The sequence below is a fragment of the Heterocephalus glaber genome, unplaced genomic scaffold (assembly GCF_053883595.1).
Source record: "Heterocephalus glaber isolate CG9 unplaced genomic scaffold, H.glaber_assembly_v1.0 deba00001145, whole genome shotgun sequence".
NCBI lineage: Eukaryota > Metazoa > Chordata > Mammalia > Rodentia > Bathyergidae > Heterocephalus > Heterocephalus glaber.
In genome coordinates this window covers 712677-728583 of record NW_028258202.1, presented here as the reverse complement: position 1 = coordinate 728583, position 15907 = coordinate 712677, and the positions used below count along the sequence as shown (strand labels likewise).

Genomic DNA, 15907 nt, shown 5'->3' with positions numbered 1-15907 from the left:
AGGACTAAAGGTCCTATCAGTGACCTTTAGCACACCTTAGGCCAGAAGAGCACTGGCTGTGCTGTGGCTCCTGGCTGGGGACTCACGTTGAGTCAGGCTGCAGGGAGGAGTCTGCAAGGTCTTCCTGCTGGCGTGCACTTAGTTCTTTGTGTCTTTTGTTGTTGTCCCTGTTTTTGCTACAGTCCTGTTCTGGTCTTCCTTCCACTGATTTTTTGCCCTTTTGGTGGCCCTGCCCCATCCCCCTTACCTAGTCCTCCCATTCTAGAGGACAAAGGAAAGTCTGGCCAACTCCTACTGGGCTTTTCTGTTTCCATTGGAACAAAGAACAGCTCACCAAGTGCTCTCTGATCCTTGGAATGAGAAAGGAAAATAGTTTATCACATAAAGTAACCAACACACCGCCCCCACTGTTCCCTGGTCCCAGCCTCTCAGGACAGCCAGCATTCCTGGCAAGGCTAGGCAGGGAAGGCACCTCCCCTCTGCTCAGCCCTTAGGGAGCTAGTGGGACAGTGATGACTTCCATCTGGTCTGTTCTGTTTTCCAACCCCTAGGCTCCACCTGCAGCCTGGATGGAGGCAAAGGGAAAACGAAACATCCTCCTTTCAGTCTCTCACAGCTCTGGCCCCAGGGATGAGCCTCCCAGAACTTGGCCAGCAGATTTCCAAGTGATTACAGTAGAAAGAGAAAGAGAGATAGTGTGGAACCTGAGCCAAGCCTGTTAACTCTGCTGAGATTCAGTGTTCTCTGAAAAATGGGTCTATCAATGCCTATGTCATGCACTTATGGTGAGGGTTAAAATTTAAATGACAAATGCCTGATAAATTCGAGGCTTATAGTTTAGTGTAGGAGAGGAGATGCCAGCTGCCTGGCAGGTATGGTGGAAGTATTGGCTCCAGAAGGTGGGCTGGGATGTCATTCCACCACTGGCCCCTCCAGACTTCTGCCCTGTGAGGCCTTCAGGCCAGACATAGGCTCATTTCTAGGAGCACCGCTGGCTCAACTGAACACAACTTCTGCCTATCCTCCACTCCCATCATCATCTGAACAGTTGTAATGGGGCATGTTTATTGAAGATAAGATGTCACTTTGGAAGAGCTCAAGAAAGAAATGGAGAATGGCAGGGCAGGGGTAAGTACCTCTCCTTTGTGCCCATGGGTGCCTGAGTGGCAAGCCCAGTTGGCCACACCCTAACCTTGCCCCTGAGGGGCTCATAACACTAGTCCTTAGAGATCAAGGCATCAAATTAGATCAATCTATCTCTCTCCCTTTCCTTTTCTCTCTCTCCCTCTCCCTCTCCCCCTTTCCCCTTCTTTCCCCCTCTTCTTCTTTCCCTTTCCCCCTCTCTCCCTCCCCCTCTCTTTTCCTGTCTTTCCAGTACTAGAGATTAAACCCAGGGCTTTCTGCATGCTAGGCGAGTACTCTACCACTTAGCTGCATCCCTAGCCCTTTTTATTCTTTTATTTTGCCACAGAGTCTCACTAAGTTGCCCAGGGTGGTCTCAAACTTGTGACCTTCCTGTCTCAGTCTCCCAGATAGCTAGGATTATAGGTGTGTGCCACTGTGCCAGGCTTAGTTTGTCTATTGTGATACTGGGTATCAAACCCAGGGCTTCACATATGTTAAGCAAGTGGTTTACCACTGATCTATACCCCGAACCTTCATAAATGAGCAAACTGAGAATCAGTGAGGTAAAAGGACTTGTCCAAGGTCACCATGGCTAGATATACTAATTCTTATAGTCCAGTGGGCTCTCTCTTCCTCCTACAGGATCTGCTTCTGAGAATCCCAAGTAACATGGCCCAGAGATGGCCCAGGGCAACCCCACTGATCGAATTGCGCATTTATCCACCTGTTCATGTATTCACTAAGTCCTTCCTGAGTCCTATGTGCCCACCACTGATCCAGGTACTAGAAATACAGAGAGAAAAACCAGACAAAAATTCCTTCTCTCTTGAAGTTTACATTCTGGTGAAGAGAGATAGACAATAAGCAAAATAGACAAGTAAAATACGTTGCCAGTTAGCAGGCAATAACTAATTTGCAGAAAAATGAAACCACAGAGGGGCTCAGGGGACCAGTAGGTTTGGAGGTGCTAATCTACAATAGAATGGTCAAAGAAAGGTGAGAAGGTGAGAAGGTGACACTTGTGCAGAGCAGAGTTCTGAACAATATGAGAGAGTGGCCCACACAGGTATGGGGGAGGGGGTGCTTGCTGCACAGAGAAAAGAGCAGACACAAAGATGCTGGAGTCTATCTGGAGAACAGCAAGGAAGCCAGTGAGCTAGAATAACTCATGAAGAACAAAGTGTTAGGATATGAATCACACAGGTCAGGGGGACAGATCATGCAGGGCCTTTTCCGTCATTATAAGGACTTTGGTTCTTATCTGAAATAGTGAATCAGAAGAGAGTCATGATCTGGCTTATGGGTTTTCAGGATCACTCCAGTGGTTGTGTTGAGAGTAGGGTATTCAGGATCTGAGGCAGAATAAGCAGGCAGACCCTTTAGGAGGTCGGTGCAAATCTCCAGTGGGGAGATCTACAGGGGCATAGACCATGAAGGTGGTAACAAGTGGTTTGACTCTGGATATATTTTGAAGGTGGAAATAACATGATCTACTAATGGCATAGATAGGGAGTGTGAGAAAAAGAATTGAAAATAACCTTGAGGGGCTGGAGATGTAGCTCAGCAGCGCAGTGCTTGCCTGGCAAGTGTGAGGCCCTGAGTTTGATTCCTGTTACCAAAAAAACCAAAAACAAACAAATAAGTACATAAATAAATAAAAGAAAATAACTTTGAGATTTGGGGGCTAAGCAATTGGAAAGTTGGGGTTGCCATTGACAGAGATGGGGAAACTTGGAGCAGCAGGCTTGGGGTAGGATCAGGAGTCTGGATTTAAACATGTCAAGTTTTAGATGCTCATGAGTGAGTGCCTAGAAAGCCGGCCTCTGTATAACAGTGAGCCCAGTTCCCTAGGAGCCGCTGGAACAGCAGCTCTACAGTCCCTTCCACTACAATTTGGGTTCGGAATGTCTCTCAAAGGCTCAAGAGTTAAAGGTGCAGGGTGTGGTGGTATATGCCTGTAATCCCAGCACTCAGGAGGCTGAGGCAGGAGGATCACCCTGAGTTCGAGGTCAGCCTGGGCTACATAGTGCATTCAGGATCAGCCTGAACTACAAAGCCAGACCCTGTCTCAAAAAAAATCAAAACCAAAACCAAAAAAGAATTAAAGGTTTGGTCCCCTGCCTGTGACACTATTGGGAAGTGCTGGAAACTTTAGAAGGTGAGGCCTAGTAGAAGGAAATTAGGTCATTGGGGAAGTGCTCCTGGAGGGGACATTGGGACCCGGGCTTCGTTCTGTCTCTCTTTTTCACTTCCTGGCCACCATCAGGAGAATGGCTTTGTTCCTCCACATGCTCCCACCAAGATGTACTGCCTTGCCACAGGCCGAAAAGCAATAGGCCAACAACCATGGACTGAAACCATAAGCCAGAAATAAGCCTTTTCTCCATGTAAGTTGTTTATTTCAGGTATTTGTCTCGGTGACAGAAAGCTAACGTACCTTCCTACCTCATTCACTCATTAATTCAGCTAGTACAGAGTGAACAACTTCAGGCCCTAGGATCCAGCTCCCTGGTGGTTGCCCCATCACAGTCTCTTCTTCTTGTTGTTTATCTGCCAAATGCAGGTTTCAGTGCCGGCCTTCCAAAGCCGAGATCTGACCTGCTACTGCTCTGCTCCAAACCCCCTGCTGACTCCCTACAGCCTCCAGAGGAAAGAGTGGCTACGATCCACAGCATAGCCCATGAGGCCTAAAATGATCCGACTCATTTCCTGCCACTCCCAGCTCCTCATTCCTTACATACCAGTCACAGAGCTGCTTGCCAGAGCCTGAACATGCCATCCATATCCGGAACTCCTGGAGTCTATTCGAGCTCCCCAGGTTAGGAAAGCTCTGCTCCTCCTCCACTGGCTTACTGTTTTTCTTCCTTCTGGACCTGGCTAAGCCTCCCGTTCCTCAACTTTTACACACAGAGGGAGCCCTCTCTGGGAGCTCGGTCTGACCTTTATACATTTAAGAGTTGTTCTCTACTCTCTTGTCTCTCTTCCTACTGGAATAGTTGCTTCTCAAGGGCAGGGATTGTTTTTTACTTACTCTGTAAGCTCAGCACAGCCCTTGCCAAAATAGTCAACTGAAATAGTTTATTGAAAGCTAGGTGCAGTAGCATGCATCTGTAGTCCCAGATATTCCAGAGGCTGAGGCAGGAAGATCACTTGAGCCCAAGAGTTCGAAGGCAGACTGGGTAACACAGTAAGACATTGTCTCAAAAACAACCAAACAACCAAACAAAACCTTGCTGGTTTGAACCATTGGTGGTCCATGCATGACTGTCCCACCAGGGGGCTTGTATCATTTGTGGTACAAAGGGATCTAATCACATTTATTGACCTTTTTACTAATAAAAAGCTGCTCAATGGGATAGTCATGCATGGACCACCGGTGGTTCAAACTGCCTGGCAGTCAGACATATGAATTATGGCCCTGTCGTGAACATGTTAATGAATGAATGAATATTATAATATGTTAAAATAAAAATATTAAGGAATCAGAGATAGAAACATTCATTTGACCTAAGGAGGGGGTCAGAGAAAGTCATACAGAAATACCACTGGAGCTGGGTTTCAAAGACTAAAATAGAATTCACCAGGCAAAAATAATTCTCAGTGATGTGCAGCTCAATATTGCTTCTCAATGGTCATAAACTGGCAGCCAAGAGGCTGAATATGGCTTGCAGATGCTTTGGGTTTGCCAACACCCCACGCACAATGTTTTCAAGAGTAATATGAGGTGACAGTCATTATGATGGGTCATGCCACAAGTGTCTCACACTTGGTCAACTCTCACTCTTATGTTACCTGCCATGGCGAGGGTGGGGTGTGTGGTTCTGCACACATTTGATTTGCCTCTCCTGATCAGGGACCCCCAGTGTCTCCTTGCTGGGTTCAAGTCCCATGTCCAAGGGGCTGAATATCCTTGGTTGCCTCAGACAGAGCCATGTAAGAGTCCATGCCAGGCTTGGCTAGCTGATTAGCAGCCAAGTGCTCATCAGCTACGATCTCTGCCTTAGGGCCTTAGAGGCATGCCAGAGCTCTCTTCATGCTGGCAAGACAGGATGGAGAAGTTGGGCATTGTACAGGCAGTAGCTGCAGAGACCAAACCAAGGCTTGACTTGCTCTGACTCCCAGAACTCCAAAGATAAGACAACAACAGCCCAGAACCCCCTCTACGGCTCCTAAATCATCAGACAATCACATTCCAGCAAGAAGCCTCACTATGTGATGGTGACCAGGCCCTTGGCTGAACATGAGGCTCAGGTCTGGATCTGCAACCAAGGGCCTGGTCTTATCTCCTCCACTATGCAGAAATGTGGCTTCTAGAGTACTAGGGGAAGCTGAGTGTGCCAGAAATGCCACAAATCAACATGTGGTCTTCCATGGCTTCCAGCCTGAATACTACAAGCTGGCTAGAGGAGGAATGGAGGCCTTCAGAAACCATGAACTGCTGCCAGAGACACAGGCACTACTGGGCCTACACAGGTGAAAGTAGTTCCCACCCCTCCCCTCTAGATGACACAGGAGGCCTCTGGTCTCACCCTACCATGCTTGTCCCCGTCGCTGCTAGAACATTCTGGTTTCAAGCTGCATGGAACAAATCCACATACTCCAGCAACATCCAGTTCCCACAGCCATGTCACAAACATGCCCACAACACACATCACACCCACAATCACACCAACCACTATATCACATTCTGCTATGTTCACAATCTTCAGTCATGGCCACAGACAAGCTCTGCCTAGCCAGCCTCTCTAGGCCCTCAGCACCTACGTAGTCTTCCAGCCCCACACCGAATGTCTGCTTGCCCTTGCAGCACAACACTGTTAAGTGTCTCACCCAGTGCCTGGCTGGAATGAGTTGGTGGCAGTCATTCAAAGGAAACCAACAGCAACTAAATATCTCAAACCATTTCTCTAAGGATTTGCAATGTGTTCTGTAGAGTTTCTTTGCAAAGTTTATCTTCTTTACTCTATCTGACTTTGACAAACAGGGCTACTAGGGATTTGTCTCCTGAGTCCCTAAGAGCCAAGTGGGAAAGGGCAGAAATGGAAGCAAAACCACACAGATTCAATCCCTTTCACTCCAGGAAGCCCCCTGAAGTTATTCCACATACATGAAACAGCTTAGTCAGAAACAAGGTCTTCTCCCCTTTGCCTCTCTCACCTCCCATCCCACCCAATAGCCTAGATGCCTACAAATGCTTGATCCAGGTAGATTTCCCATTGTCCAACCCCTACCTGGACAGTGCCTCCATGCAGAGTTTAGTGGCAGCCTGGCTGTGCATACACCTTCTGACTGTCGCTTTGTAGTTTTACAAGCCATCAACAGTTCCACTTCTATCCAGTACTGGTTGCATACACCCACCCCAGCTCTCTGCCCAACTCTCAGTACCTGTCACCCAGATTCTGCCCAAACGTGGGGGGATCAATCGTTGTCTAGGCTGGGCTAGACAGCTGCTGCTGCTTCCAGCTGCTGCTGTGTTTGTCTAGCATTTTTCAGTGAGCTGTGCCCTGCCAGCCTATGGCCAGGCAGATTTGTAGTCCATGTGGCCCTTTAGACTGTCTAATGCAAAGGAGCCCAATGAGAATGCCTCCCTGCCCTGCCCTGTTCTGCCCTGCTCTGCTCTCTGTGAGCATCTCTATGGGAGTCCCAGTGCAGACCATGGCATGTCGCACACACACTCCTCATTCAGCACTTTGTCCAAGAAAGGACCATCCAGGCAAGTTGGGCTAAATTCTCACTTTATGCCTCCAACCAATGTCCTCTGTGTATGCCCAGCTGGCTGCCAGTGAGCATGCTGTGCTTGGTCCTTTCTGGACTGTAAATGGGCACCACTTGTGCTGGGCTATGTAAAGACAATCGCTTTCAGTAGACTAACATCTCCCTCTGCAGCTGACTGCCAAAGTCAGAAATACTAAAGGCACACACACTGTTCTTTGGTGGGCTCTTTCAGGAGGGCAAAGTCAGTCTGGACTGGCTGCTGTACATTAGATGACATTGGAAACCACTTACGCAAAGCACTTGCAATTTTCATTTCAAAGCAGGTCAGACAGAGAATTCTAGCTGTTCCAGAGTTGAAAGGTGAGTAAAAATCACCTAATCCAAGGGTCACAAAAGTAAGTGCCTTTAGGCACCAAACAGCTAAGGAAAATGAGGAAGGTGGGGAGATGGCAGAAAATGGGAAGAGGGTAGGGAACTGAAATGCACAATGCCTTACATAAAGGCATTTCAAATCATTTCAACAAAACAGGCCTACAGGCCCTTCAGACCTAAAAGTTGCAAGTTTGAAGTGCCTGTTGAAGACAAGAAGCCCGGAAAGAGGGAGACTTATTCAAAGTTAACCAACTGGCCAGTGACAGAGTGCTCCTGCACAATTATTTGGCAGAAGAAGTCCTGTAATGTCTTTATCACACTCATTCTTTTATTCTTTTGTCAAACAAGTCCCGACCCCATGATGTCCTAGGCACCCTCCTGGGCTACCACAGCACCACAAGTAAATCACACATGTTGTCTATCTTCAAGAAATTCACTGTCCAGAGATGGTAAGAAATTAAAAGGAAGACTTTTAGGAGATGGGGAAGGAGATCTATCAAGGAGGGGGGTGGTGGTAAAGGGACTGAAAGTGATCAAGATACGTTATATACCACGTACAAATTTCCCCAAATGAATATAACTATCATGTCTTGCAAATATACGGTAAAAACATCAAAAAAGAAGCCAAAGAAAAGGAGGAGGAGGTGGGGGGTTATTCTCCATCCAGTGGGGAAGTGGCAAAAAGTAAACCTGGAAATCAAGGTGGAGAGCAGACAGTTTGGGCCCGGAATGCTAAGCTGAGGAGTTTGGGTGTGTTATGCTATAAAAGCAGCACAGACGCCTTGGGAAAGTGTGAGCTGAACTCAGAATCTGTAGGCAGATTCATCTAGCAGTGGTGACAAGATGGAATGAGGCCAGGCCAGTGGGCTAGGAGATATAACTGAAGGCACAGAGAGTCGTTGAAAAAGCCAATCATTTATGCCCAAGCTAATGAGATTCATGGTCAATAAGAAGAGAGCAGAAAGGGTGAAAGTGTCAGAAACAGAAAATCAACAGTGGGGGACTTCTGGAGGCCAGGGAGGAATGGGTCAGAGGTGAAGAAGAAGGGATGGCAAGAAGAAAGGAGATGGAAGGATTGAGATGACTCCAAGCCTGGGTAGATGGCTGAAGCACCAACAAAGGGGAATAACCCCGAGGATGTGGGTTAGGGAAAGTGGGTGGGTGGGGATGTCCAAATGTTTTTCTATAACAGCAGGCTGAAGATGAATAGAAAAAAATCTGGGATTGTCTGTTTTATGTTATTGTGGCCTCTCCCTTCTCAGAATAGAAAACTGAGCTTGGGCCTTTTAACCCCTCAATTCTTCTATATGCCCGGAAGTGACCCCTGGGGAAATCCCACTCAGAGCCTCTGGTTAAAACAGTCCACCAATTTAACAAATACTAATCAAATAAATAACTAAAATGCATTCTCCACCCCCAGCCTCCTGTCCTCCACTCCAAAACAGCTCTGTGGGAAAGTCAATTTTGGAATTTCCCACATGTGTCTATGACCACAATTCCAGAGCCACAGCCTGAGTCAGCTACAACCTTCAGAATTCTGTATTTGCTTCTCATATCAAAGGCAGTATGATGGCTGTGAGAGACCTGGTAGTGCTATAAAATGGTTCCTAGTGTCACCTCAGAGACCACCTGGGGCTTCTGTGCTGGCTTCCAAAGGCCAAGCCTAAGGCCACCAGGTGGAGCGGCCTGCCAGGCATACAACTAAGCCATCAAACCCATTCAGATGATCCACTCTCCCACTATTATGGCCTATCTCTAGATGTCTCCCGAAAGCCTCATGTGCTCATAGGTGTGGCTTTGGGGAGGTGGCTGGATCATGGGTGAGTTTTGAAGGACTATTTTTTTGTTTGATTGTTTTTTGGTACCGGGGATCGAACTCTGGGACCTTGTGCTTGCGAGGCAGGCAGCAGAACCACTGAGCTAAATCCCCGGCCCTTATGGGTGAGTGATATTGGATTAAGGGCACAATAACTGGATTAACCCTTCACTGGATTAGAACAGTTCTGGGTGTGGCAGAATGGATTTACTGAAAAGGGAAGCCCTGCTCTGTGTGTAGGCGGCACCATCCAGTAGGCTTGCAGCCTGTATGGAATAAAAGGGAAAGCAGAAAGGCTTCCTGCCTGCCCTGCCATGGACTGTTTTTCTTCTGCCATGCCCCTCTGCCATGCCACCCTCCCTTGGAGCCATGATACTATGGACTGAAAGCTCTACACACTGTGAGCTAAAATAAACTTTTCTTCCTTTAACTTTGGGTGTCAGGTATTTTGTCCCAGCAACGAGAAAAGTAACTGAGAAACTCACACTCCATAAGGATGGTCAATTTTCCTTCAGTTCCCTCTCAAGTTGCCCTTTCTTGTGCCCTCTACGTGAATGAGCCAGAATCACTGTGGGTTTCCAAAAATAGATAATGACTTTCAGTGCAAACCACGGCCATGGAAAGGGACTCAAAAAGCTGCAGTTGAAACTGAAACTGAAGAGTATATGGGGCTCTGGAAAAAGAATAGGGACTTTGGGTCAAATCTCAGCTTGGCCCCTTACCAGATGTGTGGTCTGGTCACAGTTTTCTCATGTCCAAAATTGGAATTACAATATCTCCTTCTCAAGATTACTATGAGGATTAAATGTGATGGTGCATGCACAGTTCCTGGCACAAGGTAAATACTCAATAAAAAATTAGTTTCATCTTTCACATCTTCTGCTTTTTAAGACAAGGAATTTTTAAATAAGGACCAAGTGCTTTACCAAAACACTGCTTGGTGAAAGGATTGGGCGGGGAAAAGAGCTGAAGGTAAAGGGAAGGTGCCAATACCAGATTTTACCAAGTAGGGGTTAAAAAGATGAAACTGATAATTGATGAAACAAAAACATAAAAGTATTACTACATTCCACAAATTACTAAGGTAACCAATACAGTAATAAAAACTGATGAGCTATATAATGGTGCTGAATCCTTTAAGTAGCTCAGCAGGAAGTCAACTGTTTGCCAAAAATTGGTAAAGGAAGAAATAGCAGTAGAAGTGCTTTACTGAGAGAAAAGATAAAGACCAAAAGAAAAGAACATTGGTTGTATCCCAGAAAGGGCACTTGGGGGAGGGGATTCTTACAGGCTATTGTTGTTTCTTTTCATAGACTTGTTCTACTTTGATTACCAAACACAAGTCAGGAATAATATGAAAAATCTGGATAGGACTTATTGTCCATTACCTGTCACCTGGGCTAGCATTAGTCCCCTTCCTGTCATGCCATGAATGACTCTCATCTGAGGCTCTAAAAATGGGGAGAAACTTGTCAAGGTCAGTTGCTCAAAGGAGCCCCTGCAAGAGAGCAGAGATGGAAGTCTGAGCACCATGAAGTACAGGCCTACTTGAGAAGCCTTTTATCAAACACATTCTCCACTGGAAAGGGCCTACCTGTCCTGTTCCTGAGTTCTGTGTACAATGAGCAGGTCACATTGGCTGGTTGTAAAGACCAGATGTGCCAGGATATGATACATATGGGCTATGCAACTCCACCCCTCTCCTGCAGCCCTACCCACAGAGAAGTAGTGCAGAGATCTTCTCTTCAAACTTCATTCATCCAGAAAGAATCATCCAGAAAGAATCATTGTCTAATCTGCACTAGTCCCCAACAGGAATGCAGGCTCCTTCAAGGGAGGGTAAGTGTTATGGTTTATATTTAGATGTACCCCCAAAGCCTCATGTGCTCATGAGTGGGGCTTTGGGGAGGTTATTGGATCAGAAGGGCATGATACTCATCAGTGTGGGTTAGTCCACTGATGAGCTTATACCTAAATGTGATTTGGGAGATGAAGCCTGGTTGGAGGAGGTGGGTCACTGGGGGTGTGGCCTGGAGGGTCTGTCTCCCTCCTTCCTCCCTTGATTGCTCTTTGTTTTCCACTGCCATGCCAAGAGCTGTCTCTTTTCTGCCATGCCCCCCTGCCATGCTGCCCTGCCTTGGAGCCAACCGACTCTGGACTCTCCAAACTGTAAGCCTAAATAAACCTTTCCTTCTTTAAGCTGTGCGTGTTGAATATTGTGTTTCAGCAATAGGAAAGTAACTAAGACAGTAAGTTAAACCTTTTCACCTTTAGGCAGAGGGAAAATTTGAAAAGTGCCAGGGAAACCACTGCCTATATGAGAATTTTGCCTGGAGTCAGGCCAGGACCAGGATATTTTGAAATATGCGTGTGAGTGAGTGAACATAACACACACAAACACAAATGTACACACAACACAGCCACCAGAGCCAAAGGAACACATGCCCGTGTAGACACATCTCCTAATGATCTTTGATAGCCACTGTGTCAAGTTTACCATAGTGGCTCTGGGTAGTTTTTTTCTCCTTCCTTGTTTTTCTTTAACGGTTTTACTGAGGTGTAATTTACATACTTCTGTAGTTTGGACCTGGAACATCCTCTAAAGGCTCACATGTTAAAGCTTAGTCCCTAGCATAGTGCATTGGAGGTAGGGGAACGGTTAAGAGGTGGGCCTAGTGGGAGGTCTTCAGGTCACTGGAGATGTCCCTCAGAGGGGACTGTGGGACCCAGCATCTTTTTTCCCCCCTCTTGACTATGAGGTGAGCAGTTTTGCTCCACAATGTCCTCCTGCCATGAAGGGCTGCCACAGGCCCAAATGAGGCAGACCGATTATGGACTCCAGAACTGTGAGTCAAAATAAATCTTTCTCTTTATTGAAACACTCTGTGATAGGCAGAATTTTGGATTTTGTAGTGTATTTTCTATTTTTTTTTTTTTTTTTGTGGAACCAGGGATCAAACTCAGGACCTTGTGGTTGCCAGGCAGGCCCTGGTGACACTGAGCTAAACCTCTGGCCCCTAAATCTTTCTCTTTATAAGTTGATTATCTCAAGTGTGTGTTACGGTAATGGAAAGCTGACTGACATACATATCATATAATTCAATCAAAGTAGATAATTTAATGGATTTCAGTATATTCAGAGTTGGGTTTGCTTCCTCACACTCAATTTTAGACTATTTTTACCACTCCCCAACGGAAATCCTACACTTATTAGCTCCCTATTTCCTTTATTCCTCTCCAGTCCCAGGTAACTACTATTTTATTTTCTATCTTATGGATTTGCTTAATCTGGGCATCTCATATAAATGGGATAATACAAAATATAGGCTTTTGCCCCAGGCTTCTTTCATTTAGCATGTTTCCAAGGTTCATGCATGCTATAGCATGTCTCAGTATGTCACTTCTTTTTATGACTGAATTCCATCATATGTATATACCACAATTTTTTTTATGTATTAAATTCTTTTATTGGTACATTGTAGGTATACAACACAATTGCATTTCTCATTGGGAATTGTACCTTTACATAATGCATCTTGGTTCTTATTTTTTCCCCATTCCTAGCCCTCCCTTCATGCCCTCCACCCTTCCCTATTTACAAAGACTTTATTTCCATTTGTTCCATTTCTCATCATATTTTCCTTTCCCTTCTTTCCTTTTCCCTGTGCCTCCCACTACCCCTACCACTTTGGACCTTTTCTTCCTATTTTGCATTTTCGATTATTCATTCTAATCATTGGTACATTTTAGGTATACAATATAATGACATTCATCATTCGAAATTTGCACCTTTACATAGTCTCTCTTGGTTCTTGTTTTTCACCTTTGCCCAGCCCTCGCTTCAACCCCTCCAGCCCTCCCTATTTACAAAGATTTTGTTCCTATTTTTCCATTTTCTCATATTAATCCCATTCCCTTCTATCCTTTCCCTTAGCCCTCCCACTTCCTTCCCCTTTGCCCCTTTTCTTCCTATTTCACATGACCTATTATACATTTAGTCCTTATTTACACTTTCAGTTTCTCACACCAGAGAAACTATTCGGTATTTACACATCTGTGTCCTATTTATTTCACTTAAGAGTATCGCCTCAATGTGCATCCACTTAGCTATAAATGTCTCTAATTTCTCATTTTTTATGGCTGAGTAGTACTCCATTTTATAAAAAAACCACATTTTCTTTATCCAGTCTCCAGTTGATGGGCATTTGGGCTGTTTCCAAGTTTTGGCTATTACAAACTGAGCTGCTATGAACATGGGTGCACATATATCAATGTGGTATGATTCTTTTAATTCTTTGGGGAAGATACCCAGCAGTGGAATAGCAGGGTAAAATGGGATTTCCAGTCCTAGTTCTTTGAAGTATCTCCATACTGATTTCCAGAGTGCTTGCACCAGTCTACACTCCCACCAGCAGTGGAGCAGGGTTCCTCTTTCCCCACAGCCCCTCCAGCATTTGTTATTGGTTGATTTCATGATAGCAGCCATTCTTTGTGGAGTGAAGTGGAATCTCAGCGTTGTTCTCATTTGCATCTCTCAAATGACCAGTGATGTTGAACATTTTTTCATGTATTTATTTGCTATTTCTACTTCTTTGTCTGAGAAATGTCTGTTCATTTCAGATGCCCATTTTTGGATTGGGTCTTTAAATTTGGGAGATCTGATCTTTTTAAGATCTTTATACATTCGAGATAGTAGACCTTTGAGGAAGAGCAGGTGAAGATTTTTTCCCACATTGTGGATTGTCTCTTCACACTGCTGGTGGTTTCTCTTGCTGTGCAGAAGCTTTTTAATAAGAAGAGATCACACTTGTTGATTGTTTGTGCTAGTTCATGGGCAACTGAGGTTTTGTTCATAAAATCTTTTCCTACACCAATGTCTTCAAGGGTTCTACCTAACCTCTGTTCCAGCTGGTTCAGAGTTTCTATTTTAATATTTAGATCTTTAATCCATTTTGATTTTAGTTTAGTACATGGTGAGAGATACAGGTCTAGTTTTAATCTTTGGCAAGTTGAAGCCCAATTTTTCCAGCACCATTTATTAAAGAGGCTATCTTTCCTCCAGTGAGGGTGTTTGGCTCCTTTATCAAAGATGAGATGGCTGAGTGTGTCTGGCGTTGTTTCTGCATCTTCTAATCTGTTCCACTGGTCCTCAAGCCTGTTTCTTTGCCAGTACCATGCTGTTTTTAACACAGTAGCTTTGTAGTAGAGCTGCAGGTTGGGGATTGTGATACCCCCTGCCATGCCTCTGTTACCTAGAATTGGTTTTGCTATTCTGGGTCTCTTCTTATTCCAAATGAATTTTTGGATTGTTTTCTCAAGGTCCATGAAGTATGCTGCTGGGATCTCAATTGGAATTGCATTAAATCTATATAGCAGTTTTGGAAGTATGGCCATTTTCACTATATTAATCCTTCCTACCCAGGAGCAGGGGATGTCTGTCCATTTTCTGATATCATCTTCAATCTCTCTTTTCAGAGTGGCATAGTTTTCAGAGAAGAGGTCTTTGATTTCTTTTGTTAGGATGATTCCTAGGTATTTCAGTTTTTTGGATGCTATTGTGAAAGGAATTATTTGCCCTATTTCTCTCTCAGTGAGTCTGTCATTGGTGTAGAGGAAAGCTATTGATTTTTGTGTGTTGACCTTGTAACCAGCTACTTGACTGAATTTGGTTATTAAGTCTAGAAGACTTTTGGTGGAGTTCTTGGGGTCTTCTATATAGAGTATCATGTCATCTGCAAATAATGACAATTTGACTTCTTCACTTCCTATCTTTATTCTTTTTATTTCTTTCTCTTGTCTAATTGCCATGGCTAATGTTTCCAGAACTATATTGAACAAGAAGTGGTGATAGTGGACATCCTTGTCTTGTTCCTGATTTGAGTGTGAAGGATTTCAGTTTTTGACCATTTAGTATGATATTGGCTGTTGGTTTTTCATAGATGGCTTCTATCAGTTTGAGGTAGAGACCATCTATTCCGATTTTTGTAGGGTTTTTATCATAAATGCATGTTGGATTTTGTCAAATGCTTTTTCTGCATCTATGGAGATAATCATATGGTTTTTGTCCTTGGCTCTATTGATATAGTTTATTACATTAATTGATTTTTGTATATTGAACCATCCCTGCATCCCTGGCATGAATCCCACTTGATCAGGGTGTATGATCTTCTTGATGATCTTCTGCATTCTGTTTGCCATTATCTTATTAAGGATTTTTGCATCTATGTTCATTAGTGAGATTGGCCTATAGTTCTCTTTTTCAGTTGAGTCTTTCTCTGCTTTGGGGATCAAGGTGATGCTTGCTTCCAGGAATGAATTAGGGAGTATTGCTTCCCTTTCAATTTCATTGAAGACTTTAAACAGTAGTGGCAGCAGTTTCTCTCTAAATGGCTTGTAGAATTCAGCAGTGAAACCATCAGGGCCCGGGCTTCTCTTAGGTGATAAGTTTTTAATTACATTTTCAATTTCCTTGCTTGATATTGGGTTGTTCAGAATTTTTAGGTCTTCTTCGTTCAACTTTGGTAATTCACATGTATCTAGGAATCTGTCCATTTCTTCTGTGTTGTCCATCTTATTGGTGTATAGGTTCTGGAAGTAGGTATTGATGATCATCTGGATTTCTGCTGGGTCTGTTGTAATTTCACCCTTTTCATTCCTAATTGCATGGATTTGGGCCTTTTCTTTCCTTTTTCTGACAAGGTTGGCTAAAGGTTTGTCAATTTTGTTGATTCTCTTGAAGAACCAACTCTTGGCTTCATTGATTTTTTTGTATCATTCTCTTAGTCTCCATTGCATTGATTTCTCCTCTGATCTTTATAATTTCCTCCCCTGTATGAGCTTTGGGGTTGTCCTGCTCTTCTTTTTCTAGCAGCTTGAGGT

At 44.5% G+C, this 15907-nt stretch overlaps 1 protein-coding gene and 1 long non-coding RNA gene across 4 annotated transcripts in view; one reads left to right on the top strand and one right to left on the bottom strand.

Moving 5' to 3' along the window:
* The window catches only part of Nhsl2 (NHS like 2), a 339816-nt gene that overhangs the window by 195856 nt on the left and 128053 nt on the right, over positions 1-15907 (bottom strand). The window lies entirely within an intron of this gene.
* On the top strand, positions 496-11227 carry LOC147828293 (uncharacterized). The gene is made up of 3 exons (XR_015451045.1): positions 496-1128; positions 10738-10867; positions 11122-11227. It is a non-coding gene; the product is annotated as an uncharacterized LOC147828293 (long non-coding RNA).